The sequence below is a fragment of the Rhamphochromis longiceps genome, linkage group LG14 (assembly GCF_057381845.1).
Source record: "Rhamphochromis longiceps isolate RC_006_pf linkage group LG14, R_longiceps_female_GT1.1, whole genome shotgun sequence".
Taxonomy (NCBI): domain Eukaryota; kingdom Metazoa; phylum Chordata; class Actinopteri; order Cichliformes; family Cichlidae; genus Rhamphochromis; species Rhamphochromis longiceps.
In genome coordinates this window covers 10835067-10851124 of record NC_140570.1, presented here as the reverse complement: position 1 = coordinate 10851124, position 16058 = coordinate 10835067, and the positions used below count along the sequence as shown (strand labels likewise).

The 16058-nt window shown below is 41.0% G+C and overlaps 1 protein-coding gene across 4 annotated transcripts in view; it reads right to left on the bottom strand.

The window, feature by feature from the left end:
- sik3 (SIK family kinase 3) overlaps positions 1 to 16058 on the bottom strand; it is a 40002-nt gene that overhangs the window by 21681 nt on the left and 2263 nt on the right. The window lies entirely within an intron of this gene.

The following is a 16058-nucleotide window of genomic DNA, read 5'->3' as shown; positions in this document are numbered from 1 at the left end:
ACTGTGTTATTCCTGATTTCCAGCTTATTTGGATAACGTGACCCACACCGTGACCTTCGACTGCAAGCGTAATGCTTGCGTAACTGCTGAGCCCCTCGACAATAGCTCCGGCAATGCGGACTGTGATAATTTGTGACAGGAGCTTTGCTCCGCCACTTAGGAGTGGGTAGATGACTTTAATGACTTAATCAAGCAAAGCTAATGGGGATGCCCCAAAACACAGCTTCTGCTTCTGCTAGACAAGTGTGGACAGAGTACATGAAAACTATGCTGTGATCACACACACACACACACACACACACACTCAGACACACACTCACACACCAACTCATTTGTCAAATTCTGTGAAGTACTATTTCGAGTACTCCTTTTAGCCATGAAGATGAGGCCACCTGAAGTCTGGCAAGGCCAACTTCCTGGAGCAGACAGGAAGGGGAAGTGAGGAAGAGCGGACGTAGGGGCTCCTGAGAGAGCACAGGGCAGCAAGTGTGGCATTCATCCAGCTTATATGGTGCATTGGTATGTGAACTTTCCTTTCAAAGGTATTGTACAAACTGTGACAAACATTGGCACTTGGTAGAGTTCATGTGTTCACTAAATTTGGCAACTTACAAAAACAACGTGTCAGGTGGGGAGAGTTGGTGTTGTTTTTTTGAAAATCACACTTTATTTGATAACAGCACTGAGCCCCACATACACAACTGCTATTTCAGTTCTAATAGTCGCGAGATATACTAAGAGTATCTTAAATTGGTTAAATAAAAATAAAAGAAGCTTGAAAAACAAAATTCCTAATTAAATGAAAACAGTTGACTTATCCAGCCTGATTGACCATGTTTGTTTAGTTTAAATAGATAATTTTACAGAGCATCAAAACAAGACTGAAACAAAAATCACCCCCCCTCTCATGTATGTAAGCATCTGTTTGGAACGTGTGAGTCTACGAGGTATTTTAAGCCCTGGAAATCTATTGTTAGAACTGGCCATCGTCAAGCCTTGTTGACGTAACTGCTCCCCTCTGCATCTTCTGGACGGTATCAACAGGACATCTGGATCACACGAGAATGAGCACAATTATTATCACTTTGGGGGGCAGCGAGACCTTGTGAAAAGGTGGAAACAGGGCAGCAAGTACAATTATACAACAATGACATACCCCAAAAAAGAGGAAGAGAGGAAGATTATTCATTTTTTGGCACCACAAAAATAAATTTGAAGTATTCCCTTTTCTCCATGTTCTCATACACACTAAGGCATCCTGTAAATTTAACTTGTTCTTTTTCCAGTAGTAGCATATGGGACATCAAAATAAATATCTCAGCCACAAAAAAACTAACAAAGGACAAGCCATTCTTTCCTAAAGACACACAGTCATTTTTCTCCTTTATACGGTAGGACCTGGCTTGAAGTGAGATGCTGGATCAAGATACGTTTCCAAGGACAGAGCAAAGATACCAGTTACCTCCAACCATGATGTTGATCTTGGCTGAGACGGAATTCATGATAACACATTTGTGTCTGTTTGCACAGGCATTTGGCTGTGCACGGTGAAGGGTTTGAGGAAAGCAACCTATGCAGATTTGCTTGCGTGCTGTCCTCCATAAAATGGTAAATGGCCTGTATTTATATAGCGCTTTACTAGTCCCTAAGGACCCCAAAGCGCTTTACATGTCCAGTCATCCACCCATTCACACACACATTCACACACTGGTGATGGTAAGCTACATTGTAGCCACAGCTGCCCTGGGGCGCACTGACAGAGGCGAGGCTGCCGGACACTGGCGCCACCGGGCCCTCTGACCACCACCAGTAGGCAACAGGTGAAGTGTCTTGCCCAAGGACACAACGACCGAGACTGCCCAAGCCAGGGCTCGAACCGGCAACCTACCGATTGCAAGGCGAACTCCCAACTCTTGAGCCACAATCGCCCCAGCAGCATGTAGCCCAACTACCGTATCATGTACAGAATGCCGATTGCGAAGTGGATTTGGACGGGAAGGGAGTGACTGGAGCTTACCACAATGAGCAAGAAATACAAAAAATAATCAAAGTTTCAAAAAGCATCATGGGAAGCACTGAGAGTGGCTGCAGTGGAGCCCCCTCATTATGACTTCAGTCTTCTCCCTGATAGGAACAACAACAGCACGAACACACACGAGAAGTAGCCCACAGACCAGCCTGCAAAGCTCTGCGTAGGTCCAGCATACAGCAATCCCAGTCCCCTTAAGCCTTTCAGGTCCAGAGGCAGTTATAACATGTTTTAAGGTTGTGAGGAATGAGTAAAGGGTGCGGTTTCACACATGCCTTGCACTGAATATTTAGTATTAAGTGAAGAGAAATATTGGTGGCAGATACACAGAGGCAGAGAGAGAACAACTCTATAGAGAATGTTAGCGGGCGGAAAAAAACAAATGTATAATGTTAGACACACATACACGCGTCTGCTAAATGTCATTTGTACTAGTGAAGCAAAAGAAAACATTTAGTCACGTTTGACAGAAAACTCCAGATCATATTGGTCCCGCTCTGGAGCCTTGTCTCTCTCTCTCTCAGCACAGACAAAATCCAGCCCATGACAGGAGACTTTTTCCAGTTATTCGGTTAGTAATATCTTAAGAGTATAAAAACTGAATGTGTCCTTGCAGGAAGTAAGACATGGCTGCAACATGGTTTAACTCTTTATCCCATAAAGACATCTGATGACTGCTGCTGTACCCTTAGTTCTGAGACCTCAGTATATATCAATAAACACATGGTTTGGCAACCATTACAATTGTTTCTGGGGTTTTCCAAGGGTAGCTGTATAGGTAAAGACCTCCCTCACTAACCTCTGATGCACACAGAGTCATTTTGTTCTATAAGCAGGTCTGAAATGACACAAAAACTGATCAGATGAGAAAAGATTCAAGGGTTACTCCTAGTGAGCTTTCATGGGGTACGGAGTTAAGCACAGGGTGCATGAGATCTGGTTTTCATACCAAAAATTCAGTTACTTTCTGTTGTTGTTTGTTTTTAGCTGCTGTAAGACGTGCTTTTTCCCCATCTTGTCTGGTGGATGAGGTTCATTGCAGAGAGGTGATAACGAAGAGCTGTCCTTTTTTAATTCCCCGTTTTCTTAAATATTAGTTTCCCGAATTTTCCCTTGAGCAGCTTTCATTGCTTGAGATTACCACAGCTAGTAGAGTAGTAGAGTAGAGTATGTTCATTTTATTGTGTTAACAGGTTAACCAACTTGCCCTGAGGTGAGGTTAGCTCTAAGCTCGACTCCACTGCCAAGCATGCGACAAGTGCATGTCTGTAAAGTTCAGTTTCAACCTTCACTAGAGTTTGTGTACCGAAGCAGTTTTGGGATTTTCATCTGCTTTGATCCAATTTCCATGGCTATTTCTGCCAAAATACCTGCGCTCTCTCTCTCTCTCTCTCTCTCTCTCTCACATACACACAGGAAGACACACACACAGACACACGCACGCTCTCCTGGGAGGCCAGCTGCAATGAGACGAAGTGTCATATAGCCCTTCTGATCACAAGACAGTGACCTCAACACAGCACCATGTCCGAGCAGCTGATGCCCAGAAGAGGAGTCTGGACCCGTTACTACACACAGACACAGACAAGTTTCGGAGAACACAACAGTGTAACCACGAAGTGTTCAAGAAATGGCTCCTTTAGTATTTAGTGTAAAGCACCATTCATGACTCAGAGCTGGAGGAAGAGTACTTTCTATACCCAAATATTTTAGGATGTGCGTTTCAAAGTAACTGTTCCCAACTAATAACAACAGTAAATAAAAGTTGGTGCTCATGTAGATACAAAAAACTAAGCTTTTGATTTTATTTCATTTTAGTTATTTCACTGCGTCCACTGTTAAATGAACTTGTAACATGCAGCTCAGGAAAGGTTAAACATCATAATTCCGTTATAAGAAACTCAGTAATAAGCTAAGATGTAAAGTACATCCAAATCTTATCACTCTCCTTTATTGGCGGTTTCAGTTGTACAACAACGACTCTGCTACCGTATAGAGGACAGCAGGACTGAGATTATTGGGAGCTTGTTAGGAGCTTATACGCAAGTTAATGACACAGTGACTCTTAAATGTCTCCCTGCATAAACACAGTGGACACCAACACAGACACAAGAAGGACTGAAGTAAACACTGCTGCAACAACAATTTAAAGACCACAGCGCATTTCTTGTACTCCATCTTTGCTGTGAAACATGCCTGCCCTCATGCACACGTGTTTGTGGTTGCTGTTGTGTGGCGGGGAAATCTCATTGTCATTGGTTAGCAGTTACAGTAAAAATGCCTTCATTTTCAGCAATGCACTATTTATGGAAAAACATTACACTGTCTTATCTTGTGTATTACTGTACATCTACTATGGGCCACGATCTCTGTCATGCTGCTCATTTCTAAGAAACTGTGTACACAGAAAACCATAAATCAGCTTTTTCCAAGTTACGGAAAACACCCTCACTGTGATTCTTGAAAATACCATCAAGTCAACATTTTTGCCCAAGACACTGAAGATAACTGCATTTAGGCTGGATTCATGCCCTGATCACACTAGATAGTGTGCATCACAGATGGGCATTATCTGTAAGCTGCCAAAAACGATCAATATGGCATTTTAAACCCACTTTACACTGGGACTGGACAGCTGTGTTGAGGTGAGAGGAACTGGGCATCACTTCGCAACATTTTCCAAGTGTGCAACCCATCAGAACAACTCTGAAGAGACTAAAATTGTCTGAAATTATCCTGGATTTTAAATAACACTGGATTCCTGCAGCCTATTTTTTATCCCGGCATTAACTGACATGAGCGACCATAAACACAATCAATGTATCTATATTGAATTGAAACAAACAGTGCAATCGACAGAAACACTAACCTCGCATGCCTTTGGTCAACAAGGTCTATCTTTGAGGAAGTAAAAGTCGTAAAAGGTTTCCGCGGGTGAAACTGTGGAAGCTTTTATTAACCTTCTATTAATGGTTGCCTGTAAATGCCTTTGTCTGCGGATCTCAGGCGGTCTCTCGCCCTTGTCAGTTTTCGGCTTGGTGCGGCTGAGGTGTAGGTGGCATTTGGCTTCGGTTCTCCATTGTTCTCTCTGGTGCTAATGTGCTAGTCTCAAGACTGCTTGACTTCCACACCGACGTCTGCTCAGCCAAGAAGTGTATTCTGCTACAGTAAATTGAAACAGTCTTGCTGACCACGCAAAGCACTTTAGACTACACGCCACATTTAACCATACATTCATACTGTTCTTATTCTCCACACTTCAAGCACTTTATCAACAAGACAACCACAAACTATTCAGAATCGCCAATTAAGCTAACACGAATGTGTCTGGACAGCGCTGAGGGGTTTACAAGCAAGCCAGTCAGAGCATCTCTACTGGAAAAACTGTTTGATGACACCATTTTTAAATTGCCCTCAAGCATGTTTTCGGCATCATCTTCTGTTAAAAAAAAACAAAACAGAGAGTGCAGGGAAATACCTGACAACATATCTATAGAGAACCTACAGATAACATGAATGACGAGCTATGCTCTGTGATGCCTGTTCGCGTAGCTTTCAGGATCCTTTAGGACTTGAACTTGAAAACATCCATGCATGACTCAACTATGATTCTAAAAAGCAGAACTTGGTTTATGTAATGTCTACAGTGGGAAGCCAGGGAAAGTGCATCTTGTGTGCTCATCTGTGTTCTCACACACACACACACACACACACACACACACACACACACACACACACACACACACACACACACACACACACACACACACACACACACACACACACACACACACACACAACATGGTGTGGTGTTAAACTGTATGAGGTTAACCTTCATCGACAGCAGACACAGATTACGACACCCACAGAGGGAATAATGCTCAGGCTTAACCCACATCAGCATGTGAAGGCGTTTTAACTCACATGCACACAAAAACCCCAGCTCAACTGATAACCTGCCATCCAATGTTTGCTGTTAAATCTCATATTTTCAAATATAAACACTATAAAACTGAGTCTGAGTCTTGCATGCTTATGTCACAAAGACATCACGCACCATGAGGCCACGTCAGGTCAGCACAAATGGCGTTGCTCTGGCTATGCTAGGCATGAGCACGCACAGTGATGTTACAGGCACAATGAGTCAGCAGCACAATGCCTTTCAGAGGTGTTTTACTGGTGTGTTGTGCACTTGTATGAGTAAATGTGTCGAAATGACTCAGCTGAGTGTGTTGAGCTGAAAGTACAAGAAAGGGGACATGCTACAGCGCAGAGAAAAAAACTGGACATCACATTCATCTGCCAATTTGGCAGCTTTTTCCCCTTCTTAAATAGCAAAGCAGGCATTTTATGGTGACTAAACTCTGTGGGATAGAAATACCTCATCGTGAGTAGCATTCACCACTGAGCTTTGATGAACACAGACATCACAAGAACCACTCCTCCGAAGCTTAATAACTATTTTATTCGATTTTTATTAATGACATTTTTATATCAGAAGTAGAAATTGGAATTAATGCATACTTTACAAGGAGACGCCACCTGAAACAGCATCAGTCTGCATTAGGCCTGTTCGAATGAACGATCAGCTTGGGGATTGGCAATGTTCAGAGTAAGTGGCCACTATCAGCTTCTTTTTTTTAATGTCTTAAAAAATATTATTATTAAATTAATATCCAATTTAATTTGACCCGTCATAGTTTTGCATCAGCATTCTATGACTATAACTGCTACTTGCAACACCTACACAGTAGACTTGAATAGTCCAGAGCAGCAAGTCTTTTGTGGCATGCTCAGCTAAACGCAGTTTTCAATGTGCCTGATTACCATAGACAGCACAAAAGATGGAGGTAACGACCATGCCATCCCCGGTGGCTTTGGACTCCACATTTTGAAGGCTCAACAACAATCTTTCTTTAGCATTAAAAGTGGAGACAACACGTCCTTCATCAGGATGCTACAAACATACAGACACATCTATATAACATTCAAATCAAATTTAACCAGCAACATACTTACTAAGACTGCAGTCAAAAACTGAACAGGTGCCATGCAAAGACACATATGCTGGCCAAGGCACAGAAAACTGCTAATTACTGGAAGAAATGTAACACCAATTACATGCAAGTAATTGTACTGTCCTGTTAAATTATGCTATTAACTTTTCACAAGGGTGGGATTAATAATGTTTGCTGCATAGCTCCCAAAACTAACGTGGGTGTTTTTTTACGACCTAAACCCACTAGCTGCTACCTTAATGATAACTTAACAGACAGTTAGTGTGGGTGATTGATAGTGAAAAGCTAACTTTAGCATGTGTACACCATTGTGCATGTTGAACATACTGTGAACTTCCCATGTATTTACTGCAAATATAGTAACCAGTTATCCATCCTTTATTTAACATCATTGCTCTCTGCAGCACTGCACATATAAATACGCTAAACATGTTACTGTCTTTACTGTCTGTTTATATTGAGAACAAGAAAACAAAACAGAGCCCAATTTCCTGTATTTGGACACATACTTGGCCAGTAAAGCAGATTCTGATAGCTGTTAAATGCTTCGATGCTGGTGAAATGAGAGCCTTATTGACATCTCATATATTCTATAAAAGTGTTGTGAACTTCACTTAGTTCAGCTGCTAGTGAGGAGTGGGTCTGTGTGTAATGCTACTGTGTGAACTTGTGTCTCAAGTGGAAGAGGCAAAGATGGCACTGATGGCATCAAAACCACTGCAAATGAGCATCTAATCCAATAGTAATTTTTGGTGTTGAATAGTAACTGTGCATATGCTTTTTAATGATGTAAACTTGGGCATTATAAGACTGGAGTCTACAGTGACAGACCTTTGGAGCTGACTTCAAGCAACACCTGGGGAACTCAAGTTTTTGGCATTTTTGCATCGGCTTTATTTTTCAGCACTAGAAACTACCTCCTGGCATTTACTTAGACCATCTATGCAAAGACACAAACCTATGCAAATCTGTGACCATCAAAGCAAAAAAGGGAGTAAAGGAGTAATCACTGGGCGATTGTGGCTCAAGAGTTGGGAGGTCGCCTTGTAATCGGAAGGTTGCCGGTTCGAGCCCCGGCTCTGACAGGCTCGGTCGTTGTGTCCTTGGGCAAGACACTTCACCCGTTGCCTACTTGTGGTGGTTAGAGGGCCCATTGGCGCCAGTGTCCGGCAGCTTCGCCTCGGTCAGTGCGCCCCAGGTGGCTACAATGTAGCTTGCCATCAGCAGTGTGTGAATGTGTGTGTGAATGGGTGGATGACTGGATGTGTAAAGTGCTTTGGGGTCCTTAGGGACTAATAAAGCGCTATACAAATACAGGCCATTTACCATTTACTTCCTGCTAAGTTCTGAAAGTATGTTACTGAGTCGTTCACCCATTTCCAAAGTGCAACCAGTAACTGGAAGTTAGTAGTTCTCCCTTTGCTCCAAAAACACTCCATAAACTGTATTCACACATGTAACATGAAGCAAAATTTCTCCTTGGGTTTGTCTGCACACAACCATTAGACTTGTCCTTGGAGAAACAACACACATTTCTCCTGATAATGCCTGATGTTGAGCTGATGGTTCCACTGATATAGAAACCAGTACAACTAAATGCAGTAGCCTTTCTTCTACTAGGACCAGTGCCAACTACAAGCCCTGTGTGTGAGAGCTTTATCCATCATACAGGTAAGAGGCTACAGAACAGGGACTTTGCATGCACTCTGAGGCAGAGCCGTAGCTGATTTTATAATTCGACAGGAACACAATGTGATCGTATTGACGAAGCCTCGAGTGCCCTCAAACGTGCGCCGCACAGTCACACACATTCTGGTGCGTGTTCTTCCTCTTTTGAAGCTGCAGATTCACTGAGACGCGGGAGAAGACAACTACAGGGCAGGAAAATAAGTCAGGCAGAAACGTAGCCTTTGTCGTATTACTCACCCAAATGAAATCACATTCGGGCATGTGTATGTGTGTCTGTGAGAAAGCGAGAAGGATTGCTGTATCTTTGAGAGCTGTGTGTGAGTGTACTGAGGGAGTGAGTGAAATTGTTACACAGTACATTAGGCCTGTTACCTAACGCTTGCCATCCTGTCGGCCCCCTTCCTCTTGCTTGTTTCTTACCAAGAGCACAGGGGAGGAAAAGGGGGACAACACAGGAAAAAGGACAGAAGGACATGGGGAAAGGCCTGCTTCCCTAAGAAACACACAGGTCAGGGTGTGCCACACAGCACCGTGTACCTATCATGACACTTTGCAGTTATTTCAATGACAAAGAAACCAAGGACCCAGTCCGTCTGATAATAGAAGCGCACTTTGTTCATGGCAGACAAAGACCATAGCCAATGGTAAATCACTCGCATTCAAAATTGGTGGTTGGGGTCTGGAACCACCATCATCACGACTGAAACCATGGAAACCAGTTAAGACTTCAATGAAGCGACCTTTCTCCAACTAGGAGCCTTGGCAACACACTAGGGCTGCTCGATTATGGCAAAAATGATAATCACGATTATTTTCACTGAAATTGAGATCACGATTATTTGACGATATTTATTTAACCCTTTAAGACCTACTATAGAACCAAGTCCACCAGAGCTTATATTATTTTTATTTATTTTTTTTACATGCTGTAGTGCCATTTGTGGGAGCATTTCAAGTTGCTATACATCAATACAACTGTTATAGCCCATATTTTAATAATATGTATGCATTAAGTGCATAGTAATTACATAAATTGCAAAAAAGTGCAATAAACTACAAAAAAAAATTGAAAATTGCTTTTGTTTTGTTTACATATATTTCTACTTGGAGAAGTTTAAGAGGTTTATCCCTCAAAACTTTAAATACAATAAAGTTGCAAAAAATAGTTTCCCACCACAGGAAATTTATTTTGAGTGTCTTCATAGTTTTATTTTGGAGATACAGCAATTTTTATATACTGCAGGAAAAACAAAAAACAATCCTATGATGCAAATTTGCAAAGAAAACAGCATGTGCATCATTTCACTGTGGGAAGTGTTACGAACAGCTGATAGGAACGGCAAAGCGTGTTTCTGGAATATTATGTTTTTGTTCCTGCAAGCGCTTTTTATGCAATTTTTGCAAAGCTATATGTGGAACGAAACCGTGACCGAGGACAAGCTGATGGCATAAGATGTAAGTACAACTCCTCCGGTTTCATATGCAAAACAAATTATTGCGCTAGCTTACACGGTTCAGGTTCTACAGGGATTTAAAAATAGTTACGCAAAACGGAGCATGCTGCTCTGACCGGCTTTAAAGGGTTAACAATGACTTTAAAAAAAATAATATAAAATAGTGTGCAACACCACTGAAGTTTTTTTTTTTTTTAAACTCTTTTCAACCAACAGCAGTCACTCTCCTCTCCAAATAACTTCTGCTTAGCTTTCCGAGCTTCCCTCGGGTCCTCTTAATCAGCGGTCTCCAACCTTTTTTGCGCCACGGACCGGTTTATGCCCGACAATATTTTCACGGACCGGCCTTTAAGGTGTCGCGGATAAATGAGGGAGGGGCTAATAATCGGCTCAGTCATTTTTAATGATCGTTGAAAGCCCAGATCGTAATCGTGATTAAAATTCGATTAATTGAGCAGCCCTACAACACACAGTCGCCGCTGACAACAAGCAGCACTTTGGATGATGACGGCACAGAGTTGTGATTTTTAACTGCCGGCTTCCTGTGCCTACAACTCAACCCGCTGCAGAAAAAGCCCAACTCGACTTTATTTTTAACCAGATCAAACAAGACCACTGATCACACCTCCTTCATCATGATGCTACACACACGCATATAACATTCAAATCAAATTTAACCAGCAACCTGCCTGTTAAAGCATCACACAGACTAAGACTGGAGGTTTTTGTTGTGATCGGTGATTTGCAATAACCATGTTTACAATTCAAATAAATAAAGGTTTGTCATGCAGATAAAACGGACACTATTTGGTGCTGCATTCTGCACTCCGAGTTCATCATATGTCCTTGGGTCGCACATCAATAAATTATTAGCGATGACCTCTTACCTAGAAACCAGCAAGGACCAAAGACACTGTAGTAGCAAAGATGAAACGTTTCACTGATTCTAATTAATTAAATGTGCATAAACAGTCAATTCCATAAAACATCTGACGGGCACTGTTAAAAGGATATGCAAAAAGGATGTGCAAATTTGCCACCTGTTAAAGCGGTCTGCACTGTAAACACAAGGTGACCACCTCAAAGCCTGCACCCTTATGTCCTAAGCTAACAGGAAAATTGTCCATCTCTATGATATACAAGCAACATATGCATTTGTTTTTCATCGTGTCTATATAAATCCTAAATCACTCTTTGGAATCTTTTTTATAAAATGTATTCAAGATTTTAATGACATGACATTTTGTTTACAAATATCTACAAATTAAACATATTTGTTTTAGTTTGTCAGTTTGACATAGAAAGTAGGGCGGGGCCATATCATACCGTTCACGGTAATACCGGTATAATGTTGGGCAACGATAGGAAAATGAAATATTGCGATAGAATATGGGTAAAACGCGCATGCGCAGTGCCTTTGTTTTCATACGCACATGGCAGAAAAAGGGTGCCGGCGACAGAGAATGAGAAAGGCGAAAGCAGATCGTTGAATGAAACCGATGAACCAGAATTGGTTTGTAAAAATGCTGCAACTTCAGTGATGTGGAACTGGTTTAGCTTTCGTCCGTCAGATACACAACAAAGCACTATTTTGGTGGCGCATGCTAGCGGGCCGTCGTTATTACTGTGTTTTTTGGAAAATACAGCACACTTAAAATCAATCATTCGATTTTTCTGAAAATCGACAGTGCCCCTTATAATCCCGTGTGCCTTACGTATGAATTCTGGTTGTGTTTACTGACCTCGAAACGATTTTATGTTGTACACGACGCTCGAAAAACAGTCAAATGTTTTAGTACAACTTTGCTAAGCTACAAATCCCGTAGGCAGGAGCCTCGCGGAGTGATACGTACTGTGCTTCAGCATAGTATTACGGTATTGTGTGTGTATAACCTCTTTTTAAGTTTTGTGAATATTATACATGGTTATGCTGAGGATATGTTGGCCAATTTCCACTGGAAATGCCTTTTGGTTAAACTGTCAGCAAGGAATTTGCATTTACAATGTTAACTTTTTATATAACTTTAATGCACATAAAAAACAGCTTCTTGTTTAAGTGAAAATACGTTGATTTTTTTTTTTTTTTTTTTTTGCACTAATAAAGTTGTGGAGTTGTAAAGTATCTTGTCTCGTGTCAATTATATCGTCAGTTATATCGTTATCGCAAATTTTCAAATGTATATCGTGATAAATATTTTTGGTCATATCGCCCTGCTCTAATAGAAAGCAATTTAAAGTTGTGATCTTACTACTTTCTTAGATCACACTTTAAAACGAGTGTGCGTGTCTATGTATTCTTTACATTTCAGCAAGTGCTCTTTCAAAACACTTTGCGTTTCAGTGAGTGTGTATTGCTAACATGGGAAGGAAAGCTGGTGGTAATTTTGGAGGAATCTGAATAAGTGATTCTTCAGAAATATAAATAATTGAACAAATGACATTAAGGTGACTCCTTTAGGTGTGGAGCGACTGATAATGACAACAGTGCATCACAAAGATGGCCGTGCAGAGATAGGGATGGATTCTATTGGAGAACAAAAGCTTAAAAACATCAGTCACCGTCACCTAAATCACCTACAGTGTGGGGTTGTTAAAACAGAATCAACACTGCAGTACTTTGTAAGCTCTGCAACTGGAAATGTCTTTTCAAATCAGCTCAACCTGCAGTGCTCCGGCTGTTTCCTGTACTGTGTTTACTGTAACACGGAATTATCTCATATCATTTGATATGCCAGTTGTAAACTCTTGATGTGGACCCAATATCAAAGTTAGACCCCCTTCTGGTTTGGATCTTCATTCTTTCATTTGAGAATAAACGCGTATTAACTGCTTATTAAATGTTGTTTTAGTATCAGAATAAACAAGATCAGAAAGTCTAACCTAAAACTCTCTTTGACTTGCTAGTAGGGCTGGGCCATATTATACCGTTCACGGTAATACCGGTATAATGTTAGGCAACGATAGGAAAATGAAATATCGCGATAGAATATGAGTAAAACGCGCATGCGCAGTGCCTTTGTTTTCATACGCACATGGCCGATTGTTGAGTGAAACAGATGAACCAGAATTGGTTTGTAAAAATGGTGCAACTTCAGTGATGTGGAACTGGTTTGGTGTTTGTCCGTCAGATACACGACAAAGCACATTTTTTTGCAGAACATGCAAGCGGTCGTCGTTATTGTCATATTTGTCGGACTAAGATGCTCTTAAATCTGGGAGTAATCTGGGTCCTAAACTCCGTATGCTTCAGGTCAAACGAACACTGCAGCATCACTGAGAGTTAAAAACTGTCTAAATTCTTTCATCTTTAATAAAACGATCAGCATTGCTGCTTTACCAGGTGTAACTATGAAGTTTAACTTCCAGGCATCCATGAAAACAAAAGTTATTACATTTAACGGAGTTAGAAGTTAGCAGGAAGCTAGCGGAAGTTAGCTCGCTAGTCTCGCTAGTTACCTAAGCATGATATTGCATGTTCTGACTGAGAGATTTCTGAAAAAATTCAAACGTACAGCTCTGTTATCACTTCCAACATAAATGAAGACAGGAAACTAAACAGCAGTGACGTTTGTAGGGTTACTGAAGTTAGGCTAGCTGGTATATAATGATGTGCTACGTGATCGCTAGCGACACAGCTATGTTAGCATAACATAAACAGTGAAGCTGGAGGATGAACACTAACACGTTTCCACTTATAAAAGTTAACGTTAAGGTTCCGGATAGTTAGAGACAAATGCAATCGCATGGCAGGATGCTGTAAACGGACCAAACTTCAGTCAGGAGAACAACTGAGATAATCCATCCACAATACAAGGTTAGTCATTAATGTACTGCAACAACATGGGAATAGAGCCGCTGCCAGAGAATTCAACATTAATGAATCAATGGTACAGAAGTGGAGGAAGCAAGAAGAATGAGTTTAATAAAGTTTGATTTATCTGACTGCTTTATTTCGCTTAATGTGCCTTATAATCCCGTGCACCTTATGGTCCAAAAAATACGTACTGCACACTGCAGTTTAATGTTGCAAAGCACCTCTTTTTAACTTCAGTGGATATTATACATGGTTATGCTCAGGATATGTCAGCCCATTTCTACTGGAAATGCCTTTTGGTTAAACTTTCAGCAAGGAATTTGCATTTGCACTGTTACATTTTTATAAAGCTTTAATGTACATAAAAACCAGCTTCTTGTTTAAGTGAAAATAAATGGAAGGTTGTCTTTTTGCGCTAGTAATGTTGTGGAGTTGTATTTTGTCTCGTATCAATTATATCATCAGTTATATCGTTATCGCAAATTTTCAAATATATATCGAGATAAATATTTTTGGCCATATCGCCCTGCTCTACTTGCTAGCTCCTGTGTCTTATCAAACCTAAGTGAGAACACATCGGTAGCTACCAGGTGTATCCGCAGCAAGCCTGTGGGTGTCCCCGGTCCTGTCCTATGTATGCTCCAATCAGGCACCAACCTCACCTAAACCAAACAGCGCTGTAGCAAGAGCACATCTAGTGTGGACTAAATCTACTATGTGCTACATATGAGACAGTATAAAGTCCGAAAACACTAAAACTTAATTCGCCTGACACTCTCCGAAATGTCCGTGGGAAAACAGTGACCAAGATTAAATGAACAGATGTAGCATTTCAAATAAAATTTCTCATATTTATTTGAGGTAAAAGCTTTCAAATAATTGATGAATTAGCTTTTACATTATTCGATTATCGAGTCATGCGTTGCTTGAGAAAAGTTTGAGGAGCAATGTTCAAGGCCAAGCAATCAAACAAGTACAGTGTTAATTATATTTTATAAAATGACTGACCAAAGAATTGTTTTAATTAGTTACATCTTAATAGACGTTAATTAGGCATTAGTTAATGCCTATTATACCTAACTACATGAGTATATCCTGCTTGCTAGTTTAAATGTTTACATATTCATTATTATTATTTCTATTAGATGAAGGCACATTGGATATTTTTGTAAATAAGGGCAAATCAAATGGCTCTTATTGTTGCTATAGTTGAAAAGAATTTAAAAATAAAAGCAAAACTCAATGATGGGTCACAGTTTACTTAGTCCCCAAAATTCACAGAACTATGAGTAACAGATTTAGTCTACAATGGGTAGTTTACAGTGTCACAGTATCAGAGAGGACTAATAGGTTTTATTAATGAGCCACGGCTAGCAAGGATGTTTGTGGATACCCTGAGCAGTAAAGCCAACATTTATCCACAATGCTAGCAGCAACATGTGACACAAACTGCGTGAGTGTAACAACTCTCTTGTTTTGACTTCCACCTCACAAACTGATCTTGTCTGGGTGAAATGAACTTTCACTATTACGACATCAAGGTGCACCACACCAATTGTTTGCTTCTCAAGGTCTGTGCTGTGTGACTGCCTCCGTTTTACTAAGCATGTAAGCCAAAAGCCCCAGATTTCCACAAATGTGCACGGCAAAAACCCAAGTTGAAGTGCTATTGGGAAATTAAACTCTGAACTAATTGCCCATCGAATTGCTCAGATTTTATAAAACATCAGAGGGGGAAATGAGGCTTCGAAAAGGGACCATCCCTTTCTGTGCTTGTGAGCCACAGAGTATAAATATCCAGGTCCTCTTCTGTGTGACTGCACTGCAGGATATCACGCAGCTCCATCTGAGAACGGGGGGAGTTGTTAGGCTGTTTATGACTAGTCAGCATTTCTCTTCAGATCGTTATAGAACCTGGGCCATGAAACAAAGCTACCCGTGCGCATTTCATCTGATGGCTGATTACCATATCCATATTCATGATAACTACGGGCACGTTAAAGCACGCTGCTACTCTTCTGATATCCGTAAGCCAAGTGGGGACGCTGAAACCC